This window comes from Diceros bicornis, chromosome 20, assembly GCF_020826845.1.
Source record: "Diceros bicornis minor isolate mBicDic1 chromosome 20, mDicBic1.mat.cur, whole genome shotgun sequence".
NCBI lineage: Eukaryota > Metazoa > Chordata > Mammalia > Perissodactyla > Rhinocerotidae > Diceros > Diceros bicornis.
This window is the reverse complement of record NC_080759.1, coordinates 48,382,295-48,408,828: the sequence shown is the minus strand read 5'-3', so window position 1 is coordinate 48,408,828 and position 26,534 is coordinate 48,382,295. Positions and strand designations below refer to the sequence as shown.

General features: G+C 40.9%; 1 protein-coding gene across 3 annotated transcripts in view; it reads right to left on the bottom strand.

Moving 5' to 3' along the window:
- The window catches only part of RETREG1 (reticulophagy regulator 1), a 131,175-nt gene that overhangs the window by 8,887 nt on the left and 95,754 nt on the right, over nucleotides 1-26,534 (bottom strand). The window lies entirely within an intron of this gene.

Below are 26,534 nucleotides of genomic sequence, written 5' to 3'. Positions count from 1 at the left end.
TAATGAAGCTCTCATGCTAAGAAAAGCGATATGAGTCAAACAACTAGCTACACAATTACTCAGTTACAATGAGGGACAAGCAAGGAAGAAGTATAGAGTGGGGCTTTGGGACATCTTCTCTGAAGAAGTCACTTTAAGCTAAAATCTGGATTAGCAAATGTTTACCAAAAGGGCTCAGAGAGTTCCAGAAAGAACAATGTACAATGTAAGCAGAGGTCCAGGAGGAAGAAGGAGCTAGAAGCACTACTCTATTGACCTCTAGTGCGGCTCTACCAAAGTGAACCAGAAGAATAACACTGCACGAAGCTGAGAAGGTAGGAAGGGACCTAGACCGTACAGGGCCTTGTAGGACTTGTTAAAAACGTTTTGAACCTTAAGGTTAGGGAAGCCACAGTACTTTGAAAGAAACCTTGGCATTAATCTTATAATCATTATCATCAACACCAACAATGCATTTTCAACATATACTATGATGGGTCAACTTGACAGAAAATTGCTAAACTCAACAGGATCTCACAGTATCTCGTATTTTTCTATAGCATCTTTTCCCAACCATCATCACAGAATGTGGTGAATGAGATGCAGGGGCCAGGCAATGTGCTGTGTGCTCTCACCCTCATTTTTCCACAGGAAGCTCAGTGAGCTAAAAAGTAGTAACAATTGCTCCAGGAAGAAGACACATGCAAATACAGGGCCTTCCCTAAAATTACAATGATATCAAGTTCAAATCCCACTCTGGCAATCCTAACTCAGCACAAAAATATACCAGTTCAGACAGGCTCTGTTACGGGCCTCCAAATTCATTCATTTCATAGTTAATTTTTAGTGCCACCACTGCCGTAGAGCTAAGGATACGGCAATAAATTAATGCTTCTAGTAGAAGACAAGGATTATTAGTGACCTATCATCTGAGCTATGACTGGAAGGGTGTCAAGGTGAGACTGATTTCTGGATTCAAGTTCAGTAGCCCGAAGACAAATCAAAACTACCTTGGCCCTTAGATGGTCAACTACACAGAAATTGTGTATATATAGATTCTGTTATTTTTTTTTAACATATTTTGAATACTAAGACAATTTGTAAATAATTAAAATTCCCTTTCTTAATATAAATTTTAATTCAAGTCTAAGTGAGTGCAATAGCATTAAAAAAGAAAAAAAACAAGTATTCAATAGCATTAAAAAAGAAAAAAAACAAGTATTTCATTTTCCTTCTTCTTTGTTCTGTCAGCCTCAACTAATGCTCTTTCAGAGAGTCACTGAGCTACCAGTTGCCCAGGCTGATGCTATTCCTCCAGGTAGACATTTGCCAGATGATTTCCTACCTGTCATAAGAAGTGAACTTTTGGGGATGCTTAGCTGTCAGGGAGTGGTTTATGTATCCATTAACTGTACTCCTTCTCGAATCACTGAGCAAGCTTGCTTTCATTGGTGACCAAATCTAGTACTAGGTTTGCATACCTTATGAACGATTCCAGACCTATTAAAAGAAACACTAAGTGCATGGCTAGGAAGCCACTATCTGAAACAAAATCTTGCAAATATGTCTGCTTAATGGGAAAAGATTTTGTCCAGGAGAGTAAAAGCTGCAATGGTAAAGGAAATATAATATACTAAACTGTGGCTTCCTTTCTCAGAACAACACAGACTTATTGCAAATTGGCAAGGATAAGCTAGGCCACTACTCAGTTTAATGGAACCATAAAGATGACAGAAATATAGATTTTAATTTGTTATCTATGCATATTGAGTAGTATTTAAGGATTTGGTCAAACGGTTTGGCAAATATAAGTCTAACAAAAATCAGCGAAAAACTTAGAATGATTTATCATTTTTTAATGATTAAAGTGGAATGAATGAATATTTCATATTTTGAAACAAATTCAAAATATACTTTCATTAGGAGAATGAACAAATAGTGAGTTGTGTTTAAGCAATGAAAGATGAAACAACAGTGAAAACGAATAAACTCCAACTCCATGTCTGTGTACGAACCTCAGAATCATAATATTGAGAGAAAAAATCACAGAAGAATATATAGAGTATGATTTCATTTATATAAAGCTCAAAATCACCCTAAGTTAACAGATCATTTAAGCAAGAAAATGATAAAAAACAAGATTCAGGAGAGGGATTACCTAAGGTGGGGTAAGTAGGGAATGTGGCAAGTCATGAGGGAGCTTCTTGGGTATTGGTCATGTTCTATTTCTTAACTCAGGTGATGGATACACGAGAAGTGACTTATTACTGTTCTTGAAGCCACACACACACACACACACACACACACACACACATATACACATGGCCTTTATTTAAAAATACGTTGATATTTAAATATATAATCATGCTTTTTATTTAATTAATAACATTCTTACAAGAGAATATCTCACTTCACATCCTATAGTCAAAATACAAATGTTACTTCTAAGTTTTTGCCTCAGTTTATTTACTTGTGAAGTAAAAATATTTCTGCTGGCTAGAGTCATGAAAAATAATTTTTGTGTGTGTGTATATGTGAGAAAGGTTAGCCCTGAGCTAACATCCATTGCCAATCCTCCTCTTTTTGCTAAGGAAGACTGGCCCTGGGCTAACATCTGTGCCCATCTTCCTCCACTTTATATGGGATGCCGCCACAGCATGGCTTGACAAGTGGTGCGTCAGTCCACGCCTGGGATCTGAACCTGTGAACCCCAGGCTGCCAAAGCGGAGCGCTCGAACTTAACTGCTACGCCACTGGGCCAGCCCCTAATTTTTTGAATATATGGTACTTTGTATAGATACTGGAACCTTGTTCTAATACCACCTTTAGGATACATGTCTCAGAAGTGACACCACATCTGCATACATATTTCACTACTCTAGTAGTAAATGCTCTAAAATTGGAAAGGAGCTCAATCTAATACTAAATTACCTAAAATTACCTAAATTGTCTCCATAGAGATAATGTTATATAGCAAAGTCTTCATACAACTAAAGGTGCTTAATACATATTGCAGTGAAATGACTAAAACTTCTGTTTTGCATTTAAGGATCTTTTCATAGTGGACTTGAAGAAACCTCAGTATCCATCCATCCATTATCTTATTCGTTTATTCAAGAAAAAGCTATCAAGTGCCCCCTCTGTGTCTTACATTATACTTGGTGTGTTTAATATTATTTCAAACCAACAAAAACTGAATACCTATAGCACTGTTCCTCTCTGTATCTATAGATACTATGGTGGGAAGAAGAAACAAGAGCATATTCAACTTGTGATTTTTTCCATAGCCATAAGATGATACTCTTATTTATATAAATTTCTTCCCTTTGGAAAAAGCCTCATGTGACAGTATTTTGGGACGATAAATCCCATTGTTACTAATACTTATATTAACATAATAACCTTAAATAATTCTAGTTGATATTTGAATTATTGTTATAATCACAAACAAAAATGAGAAATTCATTGTGTAAAATGCAAAAATATTATCTAACCCAATGAGTTCTGGAAAGAGTAGCAAACATTTGAGATAAAAATAAATGTACAGATTGTGCTGAATAAAATTTAAGGGGAATATGTATGATTTAAAAAAAAATCTGAATTCAAGGGCAAAGAAGAGATGTCACTCTACATTTCTTTAAATGAAACACGGACCCAGAGGAGTCACTCTCTGGGAGTTTCATAACAGTTTTCAATTGTCCATTGATTAATTCTGAGTACCAATGGAACATACATTTCTATTGTCTCCCATTATATGTAATCTACCATTAACTTATGTCACCACAGTTCAATTTAGGTAATATAGTTACACAATGTATAATTGAATAATATATAATATTGTTACATAATTTAGAATGAGACAAAACATTTGATGTCAACTTTTCAAATTCCCTTATTTTATGGATAAAGAAAATGAAACCCAAGTTTTCTCAGCTAGTTGGGGCAGAGCCACGACCTGAGGCCAGGACTCCTGATTTCCAGTACAGTTCTTTTTCCTTTAAAACATGTACCCCCATCAAAGGATGAATAAATTCAATGACATCCTTTGAAGAGACTACATATCATGTATCACTCTTTAGAACAAGAAGGAACATTTAAAGTTCCTCCTCACTCCTTTCTAGAGTCAGGAAGAATGAGGTGTGACTGACCAATACCAACACAGCAGCATTTAGGACCCACGCTTTCCAGGAAAAAAGAGCACTTCGTGTGCAGAATCCAAACACTCAGATTCATGCTTGGTGGTTGGTTGACGTTTAATACAGATGATGTCTACACACACACACACACACACACACACACACACACAGACACTCTGCGTTGCTCCATAGTGAAACTCTAGGTTTTCCTAGAAAGCATTGTCTGGAAAACACATAACCAGAGAAAGGATCTCCTGTGAATACTGGACGGTGCTTGGGAAACAGATCTTTTACATGGTGTGTGGCGGTCTTCCCACCATCCTTGGCGCTGACCAACGTACTACGTATGTGAGGCCCAACTAACATATAAGGAGGCTTAAAAACAGTTTGAAGATTTACCAAGTTCTTAAACAAAGAGAATAGGTCTTCTACGATTGAAGCTTATCCAAGAGTGAAAATTAGTTACAAATGGCTTCAGTATAATATTCCAGGGCTTATTTTTTTCCTCCTTAGTTTCTGAGAGAACATACATTTTCCAGTAAGGTTCTTTGGTTCATCCATCCTTCTTTCTTTCTTTCCTTCTTTCCTTCTTCCTTCCCTTCTGCACCACCTTGTTTCTTCCTTCCAGCTTTCTCTTTCACTCATGCCTTCACCAAGGGATGAACCTGCTACACACTCCAGCCATGAGATAGGTATCTCTGACTAATCACCCAGAGGAACTCAAGGGAGGTTTTGGAAGCATTTAACTGTTTCTCCAAATTGGTTTTTTCTGTTGTTATGTTAAGAGACGCAATCAGCAATCACCATGAACCAGACTGAGCCTCACTGCAAGAAGCAGTGCCCACGCAGATGAGCCGAGAGATGCCAATTGAGCCTGCGCAAGCAAATACCCACCTCTCCCTTTTGAATATTCATTCCCCACCCAAAATAAAAGGCATCTGCTTCCCTTTGTTCAGGGAGAACCAGGACTTTGGAAATGATTCCACGTGGTCTCCTATTGGCCGCAAATAAACCCTACTTTGTGTGACAACTACTTCTCGTGGAGAGTCTAATTTTAACTTGCCAGGAGGCAAACCCACTTTGGTTGGGTAACATAAGGACCACTTAAAGAGTCCTTTCCTCACAACCATCATTCCCAAATTCCCATACTCTTGGTGAATCCAGTTCAAGTGGTTCCGAGTGAGTCACAACTCCCAGCCCCTTCATGGCTATGCCATCTTTCAAATGGGCTTTTGCCCAAGGATCTGCAGCTGCGCAGTGCTTTCAAAATAATGTTCCAAAACTAAGGCCCTGGCAGATTTCATGTAAGGAGTTACATTCTCCTTCTTAAGAAAAACTAAAAGGCAGATTTTTGACAAAGGACATTTTGCATGGTCAAGGTAAGCAATTCTTTTTTTTTTTTTTTTTAAGATTTTATTTATTTATTTTCCCCCCAAAGCCCCAGTAGATAGTTGTATGTCATAGCTGCACATCCTTCTAGTTGCTGTATGTGGGACGTGGCCTCAGCATGGCCGGAGAAGCGGTGCGTCGGTGCGCGCCCGGGATCCGAACCCGGGCCACCAGCAGCGGAGCGCACGCACTTAACCGCTAAGCCACGGGGCCGGCCCAAGGTAAGCAATTCTTTGCCAAAGAATGCCAAGCCAGGGCCAAGTACTTTTTCAGCAGCTGAGGAATTTATGGTTTCACCTGCCTATGAAACCTGAAGGTGCAGAGGAGGAAGAAATTTTCCTCTACTCTTCTAGGTTCTTCTGGCTGGTCTAAGAATTAAATTGACAGGAGACAGATGAACAGGAGAAAATCAAACAAAGTTTAATAACATGTATACATGAGAAAAACCCAGGAAAACTGAGTAACTTGCCAAAACGGCCCAAGCCACCACCTTAAATACCATCTTTAGCCAAAGACAAAGGAGGATATTGGTTGGGGGTAGTGGTTTGAGACTTCAAAGGCGAGGAAGACAATTCACATGGAGATGGAAAACCAAATGTTTGGTAAACAAATATTTGCCATGCCCTGCAGAAACAATGGGACATGGAGAGGACTCTGATCTCTACGCCCTGCCAGTCTCCCCCCACCACGCTTTGCCCCTATTCTTTGTGGATATCTCTGGTGATAGCTCTGTTCTTGTTACAGGCCATTTGTCTGAATTCTTTTAGGCAGTTAAGGGAGAGGTAACAAGAAACTTTCTGAGTCGGTTGTTTCTTAAAAATAATCATCCTAAAATAATCCTCATGTTAAAGAGACTCATTTGGGGGTGGCAAATTTTGTTCCCCTTCAAAGGGAATAAAAATTAGGAAGATGGCTCCTCAGCCAAGCAGCCTTGCTTTATCACAGAAGGGAGCTCTGGCTTCCCGATCGATTTTGAAGCCAACATCCCTTCTTTCTGCCTCCATATCCCTATAGAATACCACTAAGTATATATACTAGGTGGTCTGGGCAAAGTCATCCCTTTAGGCAGTCCCCAAGGCACTGTGTAAACAGCAGCTCTGTCTGAGCCTCACTCCGGAGACTGAGATGGAGCAGGCCTGGGATGAAGCTCAGAAACCTGCATTTTGAATAAGTGTCCTAGCTGACTCTCACCCTAAGAGTCACTGTGAGCAACACCCTGTGAGGAAGTTGCATGGAAGTCCATGTCAAAAATAAAGACGAGAGGAGAATTTCCTTCAGGCAAGATGATGTATCAGGGATTCAATTTGCCCTTCCATCTGAAACAACCAAAAAAAGAAAAAAACAAAATATATGAAACAACGATTTTCAAGACCCTGGACATTATGCAAGGAAGGACGACGATCCCTGAGAGATGGCACATCCTATGATCGTCCAGCTCAGTGCCTTGAGTTTTCAGGCCACGGAGAAGGGAGGGGCAACCCAGGTGGATCACAGCGACTGTCTGAGTTGAGGAGACAGAACTCAGGGTCCAAGGAGAAGACCAAAGAGGGTGAAGTTGGCAGGACAAACTGTGGAAGAGTAGAGCCTGCAGAGAGAACCCTGGCCATCTGCGGGGGTCCCCCGAGTCTTCAGCTGAGGGCTACTGGTGCATGTGTGTGAGGAACCAGAGGCCAGGAAAAGCCATCAGAAAGCATGAGGAGAACAGAGTCCTGTGCACACACAGGGTCAGGAATGACGCCTGGTCCCCCAACTAGACCGGAAAACCTCAAAATTCACAGACATTGGCAAGAGAACTACTCAGAAGGGTCTTGCCTCAGTAGCAGAGAATAATTAGTCCTAGACTAAACGCTGCTCTGGTCCTCATAAGTCTTAAAAGCAAGCCCCAAAAGGATCAAACTGATTTTAAGTAACTTAACTGAGTCATTTGTAGGAATACAAAGTAGTGACTTTTGTTATGAACCAAATAACTCACATGGTCAAATTGAGATCTGAATGATTTTAATTTTACTTTCATACGTAGCTTATAAATTATTGTATACCTTTTTTCTTTAAAAAATGTATTTATCAAAAAAAGTTTAAATTTTATATTAATAGTCAAGTTTGTCTCTGTACAGTTTAATGGCTACATAAAAGCAATTCGAATACACTTGAGTTGCTGCATGCAGCACACAGTATTCTCCATTAGGGGGTTCCGCAAGACTAAGAAATGTGACACTCTCATGCTCTTTAAAAATAGATTGTAATTCTGTCAGAGAGAACTTGCCAGCAGCCTGTTTCATCTCTTTTGCCCAAAGTGTCTGAGCACAAGAAAAAATAATGCTGAAACAAATGAATGTTGCCATAGAACAAATAACCTCTCTCAGTATCATTTCCCTTCCATTCATTTCAATAAACAAGAGCTGAGTGCAGTTAACTGTCAGTCACCATTCCCGGCTCCAGGCACTTAGAGAGGACTAAGGCCCAGCCCCCGACCAGTAAGTGAAAGTTTACTTGGGACCCCAAAACAATTACACACACATTCACTATACATGAAACTCACCTGTATAAAATGACCTCTGATTGTATCTAGGGCTATCGGGGGAAAAAAAGAATTCAAAAACTAAATTGGGGATTGGATATACAAGGAGAACTTGTTAAAGAAAAGATATTATCGTTGCATTATTGTACATTCTACAAGATAATAAATCTTTTTAGCATATACTAGTGAACTTATGTCAAAAAATATTTTTATAACAAAGTTATTTTTGAAAAGCAAAAAATTAGGTTTTTTAATATATCAAAGCCCAAATCCTTTCACATCTTTCTTGAGCTTTAGATTTGAGGAGATATTACCAATAAGAGGCAGGCAACTGGGAGTCGATGGAGAAAGAGCGAGAAGGCACAAGGAGTGTGTGGGTGGGAGTCGAGAATATGATGAATCCTCATGGTCTGGACTGAGTGCTTCGGTCCTGTGAAGCCCAAGGTCCAAGGCAAAGCCATCCATGGATGTCCCCTTTGTGGAAGCCAATTTCCTTTTAGCCTTAAGCTGGCTTCAGTTTGGTTCTGCCATTTGCAACACAAAATAAAGTACTACATTTTTCAAGGGAGCAATGGAGAACTGCATAATATTTAAAAGCATGAGGTAGAAACAACTATTTAAAAAGAGTTATGGTATAAGATTACACAGAGTTTAGTATGACAGAGTTTTATCTAGGTGACAATTTTTAGTAGAATGGAAAGATGACAGGGTAAATAATTTAAGTCAACGCAGTTGATTAACAATTCAAGTAAAGGGAGTTTCAGGCAGCATGAGACAAGAATGACAGCTAACACTTACCAGGGGCCAGGGACTGCTCCATATGTTGTAAACTTACTATCTCATTCAATCCCTACAACTAACCTGTGCCTGAGGTGCTATGTATTGTTCCTATCTTACAGATGGGGAAATTGAGGCCCAGGTATGTTAACTATCTTGCTCAAGGTCACAGAACTAATACACAATGGAATAGGGATGTAATAAATGGAACTGAGGTGGGATACAGAAAGAACACTCTCTGGATTGGAACACCGGGATCACTTCAAAGATGAGCGGGGAAGAGCATTATAGCAGTAACATGAGAAGGATTATGGAATCCCTAAATGCCAAGCTCCAGAAACAGAAATAGCTAAAAAGAAGCTTTGGTTCCCAGGTAAAACTAAGGACCAAAGAGTTTAGATTCCTATTTTCTCTCTCCACTACTTCAGCTTTTTCTAAGTTAGGACCCACAAAGTGATTCCAATTCACACGCCAATGATAATCATTATCATAGCTATCACTTGCTGAGTTCTCCCCACGAGCCAGGCGCTGTGTTATGCACTCTGTATACATTTTCTCATGGAATCCTCTCCACATAAGGCCCCTCCCCAGCCCCATCAATACACCATTTTCTTTTGTAGCCATTATCAATTGTAGTTAATTTATGTTTGTGATATTGACTCCCCACTAGATTTTAAATTCCATGAAGGAATTTGTGGACATGGCTTTGTCTTCAGCAGCTAACAGAGCTTGACATCTATGAGGCACATAAAATATTGAATGAATGAATGAATATAAACAATGAATGAATAACCAATGAAGAAAAAAATATCAGAAATAGTTAGTGGTTATTTAGCGACATGATGTATGATTTTTATTCACTCATTTGAATATTTCTATATGTTACATATGGTCAATAATTAGCATGTATTCCTTTTTATGTATAAAAATGTATAAAACAATAGACAAAAAGTCCTAAAAATTTGGAAACCAACATTCATTTATACGGAATAGTTTTAATTTTTTTTCCTCACAAATGGAGAGTTAAACTGTTTTCAAAATTAGGTAATTAGGAAATATGCTTCATTTATTCCAAAAGTTTCCTGAACTGGAAATCAGTGTTTTGTGTGGAATTCCTTCTGGCAAAACTTGGGTCCTAAGACTTGACTTCTCCACGGGGATCCCTGGAAACTCGAGCACCTTCTGCAGACACCACTCTCACGTGACCCAGGAGCACTGGTGATATCCAGGAGAACAGGACTGGGCCCCCTGAGCTGAGTAGGCCAGAAGGTGAAGATCAACGAATATCCAGCCTTCATGTGGGATAGAGAAAAAATGAGGCCCTTTTTTGTTTTTGTTGAGCAACCTCAATCCACTGGGGGACATTTTCAGATATTGTTGTTTCCTCTCAAACATACACACACACACACACACCCTTTTCTAGTCACTTTTTAGACTTTTCATATCCCTAAGAATTCATATTGCAATAATCATTTCCAAAGATGTTTAGAAGAATTCTGTCATACTACCTTCAGAGAATATGCATTATTTCACACCATTTGATTTTATTTTTAATCTATAGGAATTGGAAATGGAAGCCAAACAATATTTTTCAGAAAGTTAACTATGTCAACATCCCATACTGATAAACTTTTTTAAAAAGAAATTTGTTATAACTTAAGCTGTCACCCAGCAACTGTGACAAGCAGCTGCTTCACCCATCACACCTATAAATACGCTTTGGCCCGGAGCCTCGCAGACCTTTCATTCTCCGCGAGTGACTAATGGTCTCATGCTCTCTGGTGCTGGTGAAGATCTGTTGATGGTAACTCTGCCGAATTTTTCTTAGAAAGGTCAGTCAGGAGTATCCACTTACAGATTTTAACATTTCTTAGCGCAATGTGTTAGAATTTCTTTTAATCCTGTGGACACAGAATCTGTTCCTCCGCATGTGTGCGTATTTGTGTGTGAGTGTGCGTAGGCCGAGAAACAAAATAAAAACAGGGATTTGTTTCTCTGCACAAACACTCACAGAATTAGAACCATGACAAAGCAAATAAGAGATGTCAACCGGAGGATTAAATAAGCAAACACGAGATTAAGAAATTACATGGCACTCAATTTGAAGGCTTCACTTTCTCAGACCCAATAGGTACTTGAGCAACTCCGCCGGAGACAGGGACCAGGAGGCGCCACTTGAGTGTGTCGGCTCTTTCTGCTCTGAGAAGCTGAGCCCCAGCTCCCTCGGGGGGAACTTGGTGTTTTATTTGGAGCTCTCTTTCTTTTTATACCAAGTTTCAAATGAATTACAGATCAGTCAGTTTGTGAAATTGTCCCTTTCTCCCTTCTATCCACTTGGCTGGGTGCGTAAACCATCAATGATCCAATCCATGGAGATAATCTGGAAGGTTGGCACTAAACCAGTTACTTCTTATGTTATTCTAGTTTCTATGAACAGACGCCAATTAGAAGTTAGTTTTCAGCGTTTTCAATTTTAACTTTTCAACAACTAGACTTTCATAAGCCCAAGGGCATGAGCAATTTAAATTCCATTAGCAACTCAGGACAAGCACCTACTTGAGACACACAGGAGATTAAGCATCCTTTCATTTGTGAATGTCAATATTTGCTTCAATCACTATCCCTGAGGGAAGAAAAGGTTTCTACTTTATCCCTGAAGGACAGATAACATCTGAGAGTCAAGAAACATTCCTCAAGGAAAACATAAACGGTTATCATGAAGCAAATTTGCTAATTTGGATAGAAGCCTTTCCTTGCATTCTGCTTGGGACCCACAATTTTTAATGAAGTACAATCCAGGATTTACTGTAGTTGAAGTCAAAAGTAAATGTCCCCTTCCCGTTTGTTTACTTTTGGCCCAGTTATATGAAACCGAAACATCTGTGAAAATACTAAAGAAAATATTTCTTACAGTGCAAAAATTTTCATTAACAATATAGTTCCTAATTTTGTTTTTTTGGAGACTTTACCCATCCCATGGGGCCTGAATAGGTATATACAACCCAAACAGACTGAATGATCAAGTTCCTCCAAAGTGCTTTTATTATGAAGGCCAATTCAAATTAAAATTTTGTTTGGAGAATTTGTTTTCAGTCTTTGGGATAAAGGATATACCCTGGAATACAGCAGACCTGGAGTGAGTGACTCTTAGTCATTGAGATATTCATTCAGAGGGCTGGACTGTTAAATTACAGCCCACATTCCCACCTTAGTCCTTTAAAGAGTACATCTCTCCTTTATCTTCATATATAAGCCAGCCACTGAATGACATCAGTGGCTTTTAAAGGAACACACCCTACCAAGAGGATTACTCTGATCAGTCACAGAAAAAATGAGAATCTCATTATAATGTCTTAATGCTTGCTAAACTTGCCATCAGCCTCCCTTAAAAGCCTAGGTTAAGAATAAGCTATTGTGTGAATATTGCATGAATTCATGGTAAATTAGCACAATGAAATATTCAACAACAACATGCCAGGAAGATGGGTATATATTTGGGTGTGTGGAGGGCACAAACTAGAAAGGGAACGATGGAAGTTGCCTTCCCGAAGTGCTGTCAGAAGTCCGGAAATAACTTTTGAGAGGCAAAGGGATGTGGGTAGGATGGGTCTGCAGTGGTGGATACTATGGGGTGAGGCCAAATTCCAACAGAAGGTATTTCTCCTAGTGATAGGTTCTTTAGGAAAATAAAATTATAAAAATTAATTAATATAGCCTATCTGATTTAGAGAGAGTTTCTAAAGGAATGCATTTCCCCCCACTTTCTCATACACACAGCATAGCAATAGGAATTTGGCTAACAATGAACTGAAGCGGAGTTGCCCTTCAATGTATTCTAAGAATAGTCATTGTGTATTTTATATATGAAGATTTAAAGAGTTCCTAAAAACACTTATTTAAAGAGTTCCTCCAATATTTCATTTTCATTCACAATAGTAATTTGCTCAGGAAACTTTATTCTGAAAAATTAGTATTTTCTTATGAACTGTAATTCAGTGCAAATAAATGAATTTGAATGATCCAGACTGAACCTTATTATGCCAGTGAGAGAGATGCCTGCCCATCGACTCTGTCCTCCTTCATTTTTACCTGTTGCAGATACTCATCTCTGCCTCCAGAGTGTAAGTTTCTGTCAGTGGTGTTCAGGAGGATCTAATGACTGCCACGTGTGCTTTATGCAGGGCGAAAGCTGACAAGCCAGCATATTGGAGATCACTAGTTTGCCCAACGTTCTAGCCATTTCTAGAAAGTCACCTTCAGTAAATCAGATACCACAGGAAAGTGATGTGCCTGTTCACACCTCCCACAGTTCCCTCGGGCACAATGTTACATCCACATCTCTTAGTCCTCTCACTCTAGGTCACTGTTTACTGGATTCGCCAGTGGGTACAATTTTAAATGCCTTCTTGTTTGTTACACACACGGTTTATTATTATTCCATTTTCTTCTTGTACTCTATAATTTAGTTATGTGAAATAGACTTGATAAGATCCTCTAGTAAGATGAAACAGCTCTTTGATCAACCTCAATCATTTACTTTTCCTATGTGAGAGCCATCCAAAGCCACAAGGACAAAACTACTGTGAAGTAGCATTTAACTGGGCCTGGACATTCCAAGGGTCCCCCCAGCTAAGTACATCAGTTAAGTGGTGCTAAACATTTTATCCTGACCTACGTGGGAGCTCTCAACCCTCGGGGAGAGCCATAAAGGTAATGAGTCTTGGGGGAACTGACCACAGCCAAAATGGAACCAATGGAGCCAGATGGTCAAAGAAAATCACCTATTATTAAACAACACAATGACTATTTTAAACAAACATGCATCAAAAGACAGAGAGAGATCCTTTCATTGTTGCTTTGAAAGATAGTCTATGCTTTAGAATTGTAGTTTGATCAGAATTGAATCTATAGGGCCGGCCCCTTGGCATAGCGGTTAAGTGCGTGGGCTCCGCTGCTGGCGGCCCGGTTTCGGATCCCGGGCGCGCACCAACACACCGCTTGTCAGGCCATGCTGTGGCGGCGTCCCATATAAAGCAGAGGGAGATGGGCACGGATGTTAGCTCAGGGCCAGTCTTCCCTCAGCAAAAAGAGGGGGATTGGCATGGATGTTAGCTCAGGGCTGATCTTCCTCGCGCGCGTATGCACGCACACACACACACTAAATAAATAAATAAATAAATAAATATTTTAAAAATAATAAATAAATAAAATTTTAAAAAAAGAAGCTTTAAAAACAAAAAAAAGAATTGAATCTATCGTGCACATTCTTCTCTTTTTTTTTCTAACTCATGCTACCATAACACATTTTCAAGAAATGGAAAAAATAGCTCATCAAAATGTGTTCTATAAGAGATAATTGTTTTTAAAGATAGATATATGCCACTGTTTCTCTTGTCATAAACAAAAGCTTTGTACCTTCTAATCTATGTAATGTTTAACAAAACTATCCAGATCCAACATGGTTTGGGTGATCTCTCTACATCACAGCCACAGACACCCCAGACACTAAGTGTATCATCAGATGTACTTAAAAATTAAGTTCACTTTGAATATGCAGCCAGCGAGGCCAGGAATGAATCAACTCTGAATTCTGTTATGAATCAATTCTTTGGAATCATAAGAGCAAATGAAATTAATGTTCTTTTAACAAATTATGCTAAAGAATGCGGGGATATAACCTATCCCATATCCTAACTATGCCCAGTGGCATAGTGGTTAGGTTCGTGCGCTGTGCTTTGGCAGCCTGGGGATCGCAGGTTCAGATCCCAGGCACAGACCTATGGCCCTGTTTATCAAGCCATGCTGTAGCAGGTGTCCCACATAAAATGGAGGAAGATGGGCACAGATGTTAGCTCAGGGCTAATCTTCCTCACCAAAAAAAAAAAGAAAGAAAGAAAAGAATGTGGGGATATAATAACATGCAGATCAGTGGCACAGCTGCCACAGAAGTCACTGGGAGGCCATTCAGAGTTCTGACTAGTCCACGGGAGGAACTCGGGTTTCTTGGGTCTGTAAAATAAGGAGCTGGACCAGACTGGATATTAACCGTTTTTGGATCATGGCCCCATTTGAAATATTTCAGGAAATCAGAGGGTCCCTGGGCCCTGGCTGAGTACTGCTGGACTGGATAATCAAGGGCACATTCTGCTCAGGATTTTATAATCCAGAAGATATCTTACCATTCATGTGTTTACTTAAAAAGCTAAATTTAGGAAAACTTTGGAAAAGTTCTCTACTTCTACAAAATAAACAATATTTACTTTTTCATATAAAGAGTAGATTTAGAAACTGATATTAACTTGAGAGAGGAATATTTAAAACTGGCAACATCCCTTAAAACATCCCTGGTGATACTGATGAGAAGGAGAATCTTTTGACAGTGGCTATCAACGACACTTCAAGAACTAATGACAAAGTGTCAGATCTCAGGCCAAAAGGGATTCCCAGCAAACAGGCTCCTAAGAAGCTGAGAAAGGCCCAGTCTACTTCCATTTTCTGAGACTGTGAGATACTAAAAGGTAAAATGTCAAACCTGGGTTATGCCAGTGTTTGTGGTTCTGTAATGGAGAAACTTGAAGCCATATAAGGAATTTTGTCTTTCCTTCACAACAGATTGCTGATTTCCAGGCCCTTGGTGACTGCAAGGCCAGAGCGGATGCCCTGCTGGCCCACCTTCTGCAGGCTCAGCCAGCTTGATCTATGAGGGTGGCCTGGATGCTGCAACCTTCACTGATTTGCTATCTTTCTTTTGCAAAGTCAGTAAAACATACAACTAGAAATTTTGTGTTTGGTCAAAGCAGGGACCTACGATTTCACTGGAAACATGAAGCTGGAGATCCCAGAGATGGAGGTTAGAATGTAAAGGCAAAATTACCAAAAACAATGGTACCTCTAAATGTCAGGTCCTCATTATCTGGGAGTAATTAAACCTTCCTTTCAGATTTTCATCGTGGGCTTTAAAAGGGCTATCATGTCCTATCTTTATATATTGCAAACAATGGTCACTTCTAAGCCACTTTTTCAATATTGAATAACTTCCCCCTTCCCTTATCTAGGGTGGTCTGGCTTATCTATGAATTCCAAACCATATAGTAAGAAATCAGTGTGAAAATTCTTAGACTTAGGGTATAACCTGAATGCTGACCAGGGACTAACAAACAAAGCAGTACACTGCTGGGGCCTTCAACTCAATCCTATAAATATTAACTTAAATATTAAGTACAGAGGGAGTTATAAAATTGCCAACTGAGTTAGGGCTTGGAACAAGATTTGTGTTCTTGCATAAAAAACACCCCCATGACTTATCTATGATTTCTAGTTTCATTTATTTAAAGAGGAGCAAGAATTTAATGACAAGTCAAACAATCCCCAGAAAGGATCATTCTAAATTTTTATGCTCACCCCCCACCAACCTTCTTAGTTCTTTTGTCCACTTTTTTAAAGAAAGCAATATTTGGGGCTGGCCTCGTGGCACAAGCGGTTAAGTCCGCGCGCTCTGCTGCGGCGGCCCAGGGTTCGCCAGTTCGGATCCTGGGCGTGCACCGACGCACCGCTTGGCAAGCCATGCTGTGGCAGCATCCCATATAAAGTGGAGGAAGATGGGCACGGATGTCAGCCCAGGGCCGGTCTTCCTCAGCAAAAAAAAAAAGAGGAGGATTGACAGATGTTAGCACAGTGCTGGTCTTCTTCACAAATAAATAAATAAAGCAATATTTATCAGCAACTTGCCTTGACTGACTTTCTCCAATGCATTCAACTTAGTTGTCACAGAGGTAAACTGCTATATGTGTTAAGATACAAGTTTACCTATTGTACCCAATGGCAAAGTGACAGTGGTTTAAACAAGAGAACACTTTATTTCTCCCTCATGCACAGCAGAGGAAAGTGATCCAGGGCTGATACGAGATCTCCATAAGGTTGGAGACCCAGGCTCTTTCTCTTTTGTTGCTCAGATACTCTCAACATCACACTCTATCCCATGGTCCAAGATAGTTACTACAGCTCCTGCCACCCCACCCACATTGCAGTCAGGGGAAAAGAGAAGCAAAGGGCACCCCTTTCCCTTTAGGGTCATGGCCTGCAAACTGCATGCAAAGCTTCCACCCACCTCCCACTGGCTGGATCATAGTCACATGGGCCATGCCTAGCTGCAGGGAGCCTAGGAAATGTAATTCAGTTGTTGGTGGCCATCATCCAGCTGAAACTTGAGATTCTATTACCAAAGGAAGGGAAGCTGGGTATTGGGGAACAATTAGAATCTCCCACAACAATACTCTTTTTGATGTCTTATTTCATCAGTTTACATAATTTATAATTAAACTTATGCAATTACAACAGCAACAATGGGCATTAAAACATTTGAGACTAAACACTGACTTGGTAAACCTCAAATAATGGAAGGAGTTATATACCAGAGTAAGAGCAGACAAACACTTTCTGTAAAGGGCCAGACAGCAATATTTTCCACTTTGTTGACCATGTGGTCTCTGTACTCAACTCTGCATTACAGCATGAGGGCAGCCACAGACAGTATGCAAATGAAAGAGCATGCTTGTGTTTCAATAAAATTTGATTCACAAAAACAGACTGCAAGGTGGATTTGGCCTCTGGGCTACACTAGTCTGTTAGGTTCAAGGTGTCCTGGGCTTCAGCCATGTGGCTACAAAGCAGTGACGGAGATCACAGATTAACCCAGCAAGCTGACTGGGAACCATTTCAAGAGCTTCTACTATAATGTCACCTCCCATTTACCGTGCATGTACCAGGTGCTGGAACTACATTCGGAGCTTTATTATCTCTAATCCTCACAACAATCTGACAAGGTGGGTAAAATGCCCCCATTTTCCAGATGAGAAAGCAGACACAGCCAAGAAGTGGCAGCACCAGGATCAGAGCCCAGGTCTTTCCAGCTCCAACCCACCAGCCTCCCACACCTGTTCTATCTTGGTTGGATGAAAAACAGTCCTACTGCTACTAACCAATAAGCACACAATTTCTTGTCATATTACTGGTAAAGCTGTTATATGCCACATTTGACTTATAAAGTACTACAATGAGAAAGGTTTCCTTCTGACCTGGAAATAGCCCTTGCCCTAGACATTTATCCAGGTTTTAGCAGAGACATCGAAACTCCAGCTTTTTCCTGGGTAAAGTTGCTAAGTCTCAAGCTTTAGAACACTGGTAACTAATGGAGGGGACAAAGTCAAGGTGCCATCAATATCACTGAAAACTTTTAGGGTCTTTCAAAGTTTAACTAAACAAGGGTACTCCCCTTCCCCCTCCAACCTGCCCATCCCCAGTTCTCACCCTGGTGTGGTGTGCTTCACTCACATAACTGCTCCACTCTCCTCAAGCATGGCAGACCATGCTTTCCAGAACTTTCTCAACAAGGCCTCACAATCCTTATCAAAGCTCTAGGCACCATTTCCAGTTTATAGGAGTTGGCATGAAAGAATGCAGCCATTTGCCATCAAACCCTCAACACTTGCCTTATGGAACACAACAGCTTCCCATTTTCCCCTCTGCTGTTCCCAAAAAAGGGATTATTGGTTACTTTCTTTATCGTCAATGCCAATGTTTGTTGTATCTTAGTTTACTGAGCAAATCTCTTCTTGTTTCAGCAAGCAAGTCGATTAACTCTAGGTTTAGAATTTATCTACGTATGTATTCCTTTCATAACAAAATTTAAATCTCAAAGCCTTCCCTCACACAAACAAATATGCTTCTCAAAGGAAGTTTTCAAAATATTTCAAAACAGAGAAAGTTTGATTATGTAGAATTCATGTTCAGTTTAATTACTTTGGAAGGAAAGTTATCCGCCCCTGATGTTACAAGCTACTGCAGAAACATTTTGCTAACTTCTTAGAGAAGAGAGCCATGTTTAAACACACATATGCCACATAATCTGTGAGTCCTGCATAGAATACTCTAAGTAGTAGACACTAGTAATTTCCAAAAAATATAAACATATTTGTAATCCCCTCGCCTTATCTAAAGATGGAGTTTATAGGTAAAATTTTTATAGGCATAATTTGAAGATGCTCCACTGATAGACGGGTTTGTTTTCTTTTCAAAATAAAGCACTTGCTTATAGTTCAACTAAAACACCACCGTGAGATGTCACTTCCTGAGTCACAGAGTGATATTTGTGCACAGCTGCTTGTTCTGTTTACAGCTGGCAAGGAGGCCACGTCACGATGGTAATTACTACGTGACACTCCTTGTGCACCACCACATGTGGGTGTCTGCCAACTCTGGAGCACCAATCTCCACCCTTGAAACACAGCAACCCTTCATAAACCACAGTTCCCAGGGAGAGGGGACATTTGGGGGTTTGAGCCTTTCCCTCACCTCTTCCCACATCAGGCACTCACAACTGCAGTCCCCCCTTCCAAGACAAAGACTCCACAGTGTGACAATCCCCCCCCCCAGATACTGCTAAAGCCACTGACAGCATTTTAATAGCCCTTGGTGGCATTGGCCCAGAGGGTGACAATCACACCCAAGGCAGGCCAACCCCGCAAAAATGAGGCTGAAAGGAGGAAGAGAGTGTGGCCTGACTGGGAGACACAGGAGCATCCTTTCAAGACTGTCATTCCATTTGTATCCCCAATGAGGGGATTAGCTCTTCCCTGTGAAGCAGGGTAACACAACTGTCCCCTTGACCACCAGCTAACTTATGTTGCCTCCCAGGGACACTCCCTGCCCCACTGTTTCCCAACTTCAGTACCAGGACACTCTGTGACCTAGAGGTACTGCCATGTCTTGCTACATCCAGGTTTTGCCCCTTGCCTCTGCCAATTTGGGATTCAGAGATGGCAGGGACCGTGGGTGAGAGAAGACAGTTCATAGTGTGAAGGTACAAGGGGAACAAAGAGGGATATTAAGACAGAATGGATGAATGAGAGTATGAGAGAGAAACTAGAAAAAATACAGGTAAGAGCAGATCAGGGGAAGAAAGAACTGTCTTGCCTGATTTCATCTCACTCACAGAAGACACTGGATGAGGTAATATTACTCCGGCCAAAGAGCTAGAAGCCAATATTCCACCCCTCCCTCCCCCCCAGGGGGTCATTTTTCTTTTCCCATTCAGAGTTTACTGGTAGTTTCACAAGAACAGCTAGAAAAACATAAACAGAGTTTGAACTCACTTTGGCCTGAAGGTCTTTCGTCTCAGTTTCTGCTGGTTCTTATTATCCATTCTTACTAGGCTGCAACATGGCCAACCAGCCCCAGAAACAAACTGAAATCCTTGGATTTTAGTTAAAAGAGAAGTTTAATTGCTGAAGAAAATTACTGCTTTTCAAAGCAATCTTTCTTTAAGCATCACAAGCCGATGCCCTATTTTCTCAAACACAAAATCGAGGCATTGTATTTCTTGCACCCTATCTCCAACCCTTAATTGATCTTCTCTAGAGCTGAAGGGCTTTCTGTCCCCTAATCTTAAAATAAAAACTAGACGAATGTTTCTGTTTCTTCATATATATGTATACATTTAATTTGTGTGTGGCAGTAGCTATTCTCTTGGTAATTATTATATCTCACTCCAGTTCATAAAGGATTTGAGGTGGCTTATAAAGGTACATAAAAATAGAGATAAACTCCTAAGGGAGCAGAGCCTGTTAGTCCACAGGATGCATTTGTACAAAATGGGCCCCCTTCATCCAGGAGATGCAGCCCCACACCAGGACACGAAGCCTGGGGTCAGAGCCTGGGGCGGATATCAGCCCCCATTGCTCTCTCAGCTGGACGCTTTAGTAGACAACCTATGCAGCCATGGGGGGTGGGTATGGGGGTGTCCCTACAAGGGAATGGGGCTAAAAGACCTGATGGGAAAGAAAATAAGAAAGTCCATGGGACGAAGAGCACACGGAAGTGCATTCCAGAGGGTCCCATACACTTGCTAGAGGTGAGCTGTAATTCTACCTCCAAAGGGCTAAATCAGAGATGGAAATATGATCATTTAGAAGATTCACAATGCCCAGAAGATTAAAACAAGCCAATTTTTTAAGTCAAGAGACATATGCACATCCTGAACTTCCTCCTGCGGATACTTAGCTCACAGTCAGATGCACTGGGCAGACATCCTCGATTCCCCCAAGAGGGGGTCATTCAATAATATCTTCATTCAACACAGGTCTGTGGCATAATACCCAGGCTCACTTGGGTTAAAGCAATCCCAGGAAGAATCAAAACAATGTGACCAAACATACATCCCTCGTGACCCTATTCCAAACACAAAGAACACACACCAGCTAGACCAGACTAACCAGGAATGCACTGGGCAATTCTGTATACACCCCCAGTTGAGACCATCATCTAGAGAGAGTGGATGGGCTGACATGTTGAGTATCCTCCATATATGTCATGACTGGCAATCGGGATATTCACAAGAATTAGACCACAGATGGTTGAGGTGTTTTCACTAATAAGTGACCTATTTTGTAATGATTAAAGCAGTGTATAACTTATGTAAGTATTATTATTATTAACTATTTTTGAGGACTTACAATGAGCCATTCACTAAACTAAATACTTAATGTGGATTACCATATTTAATCTATAAAACAAACCTCTAAAGTAAGTATTATTATCTCCATTTTACTGACAACAAAATGAAATTCAGAGAGGTTAAATAACTTGCCCAAGGTCACCCAGCTAGTAAATGGTGAGGCTGGGATCTGCAGCCAGGATTGGAAACAGCTCTACATCATTCCAAACACCATGCCTGTAATCACTCTACAGAATGGTTAAGATAGCTAAGTGTTTATGCCTAAAGATGTGCGCTTCAACTAACTAGAGTTACTCTATATAAATAAGCATACTTGTTGAGAAACTAGACCACTGGGGCATTCCTCTCTCTGTTAGGAAGAGGTGTCACTGGTCGGCAATTTTTTTAAGAGCAGGAGAGGGAGCCAGATCGAAAGTTTCACCTTAGATATCCTTTCAAATGATAACTGATAAAATTTTATAAAAACAAATATTAAGTAAATATTTTTCTCTCTTTCTAGAAGTTTTAAAATAAAGCCCCTAACTTCTTTGACATTCTTTCTAAGGAAAAGTGGAGTTCATGTCCTCTCCCCTCAAATCTGGACTCTGGTTGCTTGCCCAACAGGACACAGCGGAAATGCTGCTGGGGCAGTTTCTGGGCCCAGGCCTTAGGAAACTGGTGGTTCATACTTCACATTCTTTAATTCAATCTTCCTCCTAATCAGAAAAATTAAAGTGGTACATCTCACTCTCATTTATATGGCAAAACAATTTCCAATAATGTAGTACTAATATATGTGGGAAAATCCAAAGGACAGAATATTGCAGACACTAAAAAATGCTTCCAAAATGTTTAGATGCCACTGGGAAAGGCTCATGAAAGAAAGAAGCAGCATACAAAATTGTATGTACCATATATAATTATTGTAACTTTGCCAAGAAAATCTGTCCAAAGAAGTACTAGAAGACAAAATATAACAGTACTTTTTTTTTTAGGGTAGTAAGATTACAGTTGATCCTTTCTTTTCTATATGCATTTTCCCCCCTATATTATTTGTTTCTCCAGATGAACAGTTAAAACATCTTTTAGTGGGAAAACAACACTGTGTGTGTGATTTGTCCCTCAAGCAAGCCCGTGTGCTCACATACCCTCTGTGGGACCCGGATTTACACAGTGAGGAGAAGCAGCAAGACAACCGAATGGATCTAGACTTAGATTTGCCCATGAAGGGATGAAAGGCTGGGAATAAGAAAAGCCTGCACAGGTGGGCCGTCCCTCTGTCAGGGACAGCTTCTATTGTAGCCCTGGGACAGACCTGGAGCTGCAGCCCTCCTTTGGCACTGGAAACCAAAGAGACCTCCACCACATTTTAGGGATGGCAAAGAATTAGTCACCTTGTGTTTACAAAATAGAAATCAGCTTTAACAGGGGCTTACTGGGGAGTTGCAAGGGTTTGGGGCGCAGGCTGCTTGTTAACTGAAGATTAAGCTATCTCACACAAAACAAACTATCTTGCAACAAAGACAGATTGCATTGTTCTCCATGTTCTTAATCAATTTCAAATATTAGCCCAGCTGGATCAAAGTAGGATTGCAAAGTGGTAAACATTTTCTTTGCCTGAGAGACATTTTCCATGACTGTGTTGAAGGGTAGAAGAAAAATAAATCATTAATTCCTTCCACAAACCTTTACTGAATGTCTAGTATGCCTTGGGGATATATAAGTGAAGAAGACGTAGCACAGTTAGAATTAAACGCTAACTCTTCCATCAGCCCACGGTCACTTTGTGTGCTGGAGCCAACCCCACGGGTCTGCGAGAACCAATTTTGTGCACCTCTTCCCAACTCCATTTTCATTGACCTCCTGTGGGTGGTTTGAAATCGACCACAGTGGGAGAATTTACACCACAGGAATCAACAAATGCTAAAGATCAGGGCTTCCCCTTCCCAGAGAGCTGGTTGTTAAACACTTACCAACACACAACTGTCTACAAGGCCCAATGAAGGGTTCCTAAAGACTCTCCCACTCATCTCCAGCCATTCTCTCCTTTCTCCTTGTGTGCCAACTATACTGACCTTTCTGAGCATCAAACCCACCTAGTGTGTCACCACCATAACAATATATGTTTCTAACTGCACAGGCTCAGGAGTTGGCTGCCTGCCTTCAAATAGCAACACCTTCATTTAATGGCTGTGTGAACTTTATTTACTTCACATCTCTGTGCCTATTTCAAAACCAACGGCAGCATAAGGACTTGTTCAGACACAGAAAAGCTGAAATATGCTTGCTCACATGAACCCATCTCAACTGAGGTCAGAGGCACATAAAGCTTGAGATGGGGTGCGCTGGTCAGATTTGTTTGTGAGGCTTTTCTTAGCCTCATTTTATATTTTAAAGAAATAGTATTCTTAAAGGATAAGTTTCCTCAACAATGTAAAATTAAGCCTGGAATTGGGCCAACCTGAATTATTAAACCATCTGGATTAAAGAATATATATAAATCAATTTCTTTTAAACCTTCCAAAAATAAAATTCAGTGCAATTGCTAATGCCATTTCCAAATACTAAACAGGCCATTGTGCTTTTAAAAAGCTTTGGTTTTCTTAAACACGATAGCCCTTCGTGTGTCTAGTACGGCAACCTCACCATTCCAAAGCAGAGCAGTAAGTCCTGTGAGCAGCCGAAATTGCTACTACACAGTTACGGTTTCGGAGGCTCAGCGGCCCTTTGCAAACAAACCTTTAAGTCTTTACTATGTTATATGACAAGTTAAATAACAACGCTCCAGAGAGCCCTGTATTAGCCGCCAACATTTTGCTTCTTAATCGCTAAATCTGCACATTGTCCTTTCAGTGATATTCTACTTATTAAATGTTAGATCTGGGTAAAACATAAGCAGATGCTTCTGAACAATCTAAAAAACACCTGCTCTCTCTGATTCTCAAGGCGGCATCCCAGCAGTGCTCCTTCCCTTGTCCCATGGTTAGAATGACACCAAATCACCCTTCCTCACGATGTTTCTATGAGATACCTGCCCAAAAAAAGACACTGGAGCCTGTCACACCCTCAGAGCCCACCCCACTGGGTCACCCTAAGGGTCAGACTCACTGTCAAAGTTGTTCTGTTTCTGTAGAAGGTAAAGCCCCTGCCATGAGTCCAAGCACCTAGGATAGGCCTGCATGACCATGCAGGGGACCCAGCTGTCTGTCACCAGATGGGTGACCACAAACTACTCTGTAATAAACAGTGCTGCTTTGAACTTCCAGTACATCAGCCTCTATACTCAGATTTTCTTGATGTGTAAATTATACTCATTTCTGAAATGTATATCCAGCTAATTCCCAACTTAATGAACTCAGTTGTGTTCCAAAAGTCAGCATTTTAACACCTCAGAATCCATGTTTCCATGAGAAGTTATAAATGGTGCTGAAGTCCTCAGGCCAATTCACAAAAGCATATTCACTTGTGATGACTCTGAAGTATTTAGGTGGCCCCACACCCCCCAGTCCCTTACTTCAAACCCTCTAACGACTTCTCACCACCTTGGATAACATCCAACCTCCTACCACGGCCTTTGAGGCACCATGGGCCAGGCCAGCTCTCTTTTCCTACTTATTGCTCTCTATCCCTGCCTTTCTGTTCCTAACTGACATCAGTCTATACCCCACTCAGGATCTTTACCCAGGCTGGGCCCTCTTCCTGGAGTCCACTCTCTACACCCCTCACATGGCTGGCTTCTTCAAACCTCAGCTCCAAGGACACTACCTCAGGGAGGCCACTTAACCACTCTTTCATACCACATACACACCAGGTATTCACCACAGTACCATTTAAAATTTTTTAGCCCTTATTATCTGAAATATTCTTTAATTATTTTTTTAACTTGTTAAATGTCAGCCTCCCCCATTCAGACTGTATGCTCCATGAAAGCAGGGGCCTCACTCATCACCCTGTCAACTGGCATGGCCACGGGTTTAGACTCGGCACTGGATAAACACACACAGAGTGAACCAATGAATGCGTGAACATAATTATCTCGTGTGGAAGTGCTTCTATAAGACACATTCAGAGCTCAGCCTTGGTAGCCTAGGGTCCATCCCCCTTCCTGGCAGCTGGAATAAGGAAGGTTTCACCTAGCCACACCTCTCCACCCAGGCCACTGAAGACATCTGAGGGCCTGCACCCCTGCCTCCAAGGTGGGGCCCAAAATGAGCTGGGATAAAGAGCCACGCAGAACCAGGCCTCTGGCCAGGGTATAATTTTCCCGGTGTTTCTTGATCCTGTCTGCTTCCCTAGTCGTTGCCCCTACTTTTTCCTTCCTCCTCTGGCACCCATAGCTTCCTGCTTGGGTTTCTGCCTTCCTTATCCTGCTTCAGAATGGCGTTCCTTCACACCCTCTCCCTACATCTCCTGACCTTGACACTGGCACTGAGTCTTCGGAGGTTCTTACCAGAGAGCTTATTACTTGTAACAAGATAAACAGCAAGGAGGAGTGTCTCCCCTCTGCCTCTCTCCCCTCCCAGGCAGTTGTGTTCACTTTCGTCCGTTTTGGTGAAGACAAAACGGTGCCTCAGAGCCACTGGACCATTAGTGCATAAAGCGGTCAGAGGTGAGGTGCCTGTAGCACCCATCCGGATACACTAAGGAAACTTCCTATCAGTTGGGGTCCACTGATTTAAAAGACTAAATTCAGACTTAGCTCAGTGCCAGTTACAGAGCAATATGGATCACCAAATTCCAAAAGGGGACTAAAGTAACTTGGAGAAGCCTGAATGTGAGATTCAACCAGAACCTGCTACAATCCAGCTGTAAGAACAAGTTCTGTCAGCAGATACACGACTTATAATAGTTACTTCTCTTTGAGGCGTGCCGCCAAAGGAGTTGTCCAATGGCATTTAACTTCAAACTCAGCAAGAGTAAAATTCCCCCTCAAGTGTAATGTTTTATTTCTAGCCTAGCTCTAAACTTCCACCCTGTCCAGGGTGCCCTTTCTAATTTTCTGCACAGATAGGGAAATAAACAAACAGATGTATGAGGCAAAGCATATTGTATAGGAAACCACCAACTGTTAAGGGCTGCAAGTTACCTCATCAAAATCAAAAAACGGAGGCAGGGGGACACTACTTCAAAAGAGTGAGGGGGAGTTTCCCATTTTCAGCAAATATATTATTAGCCCTTGGTAATAATTATTATTAGATACGTATTCTCCTTCTTATCTATTTTTTGTAACCAGTAAAATATTCTT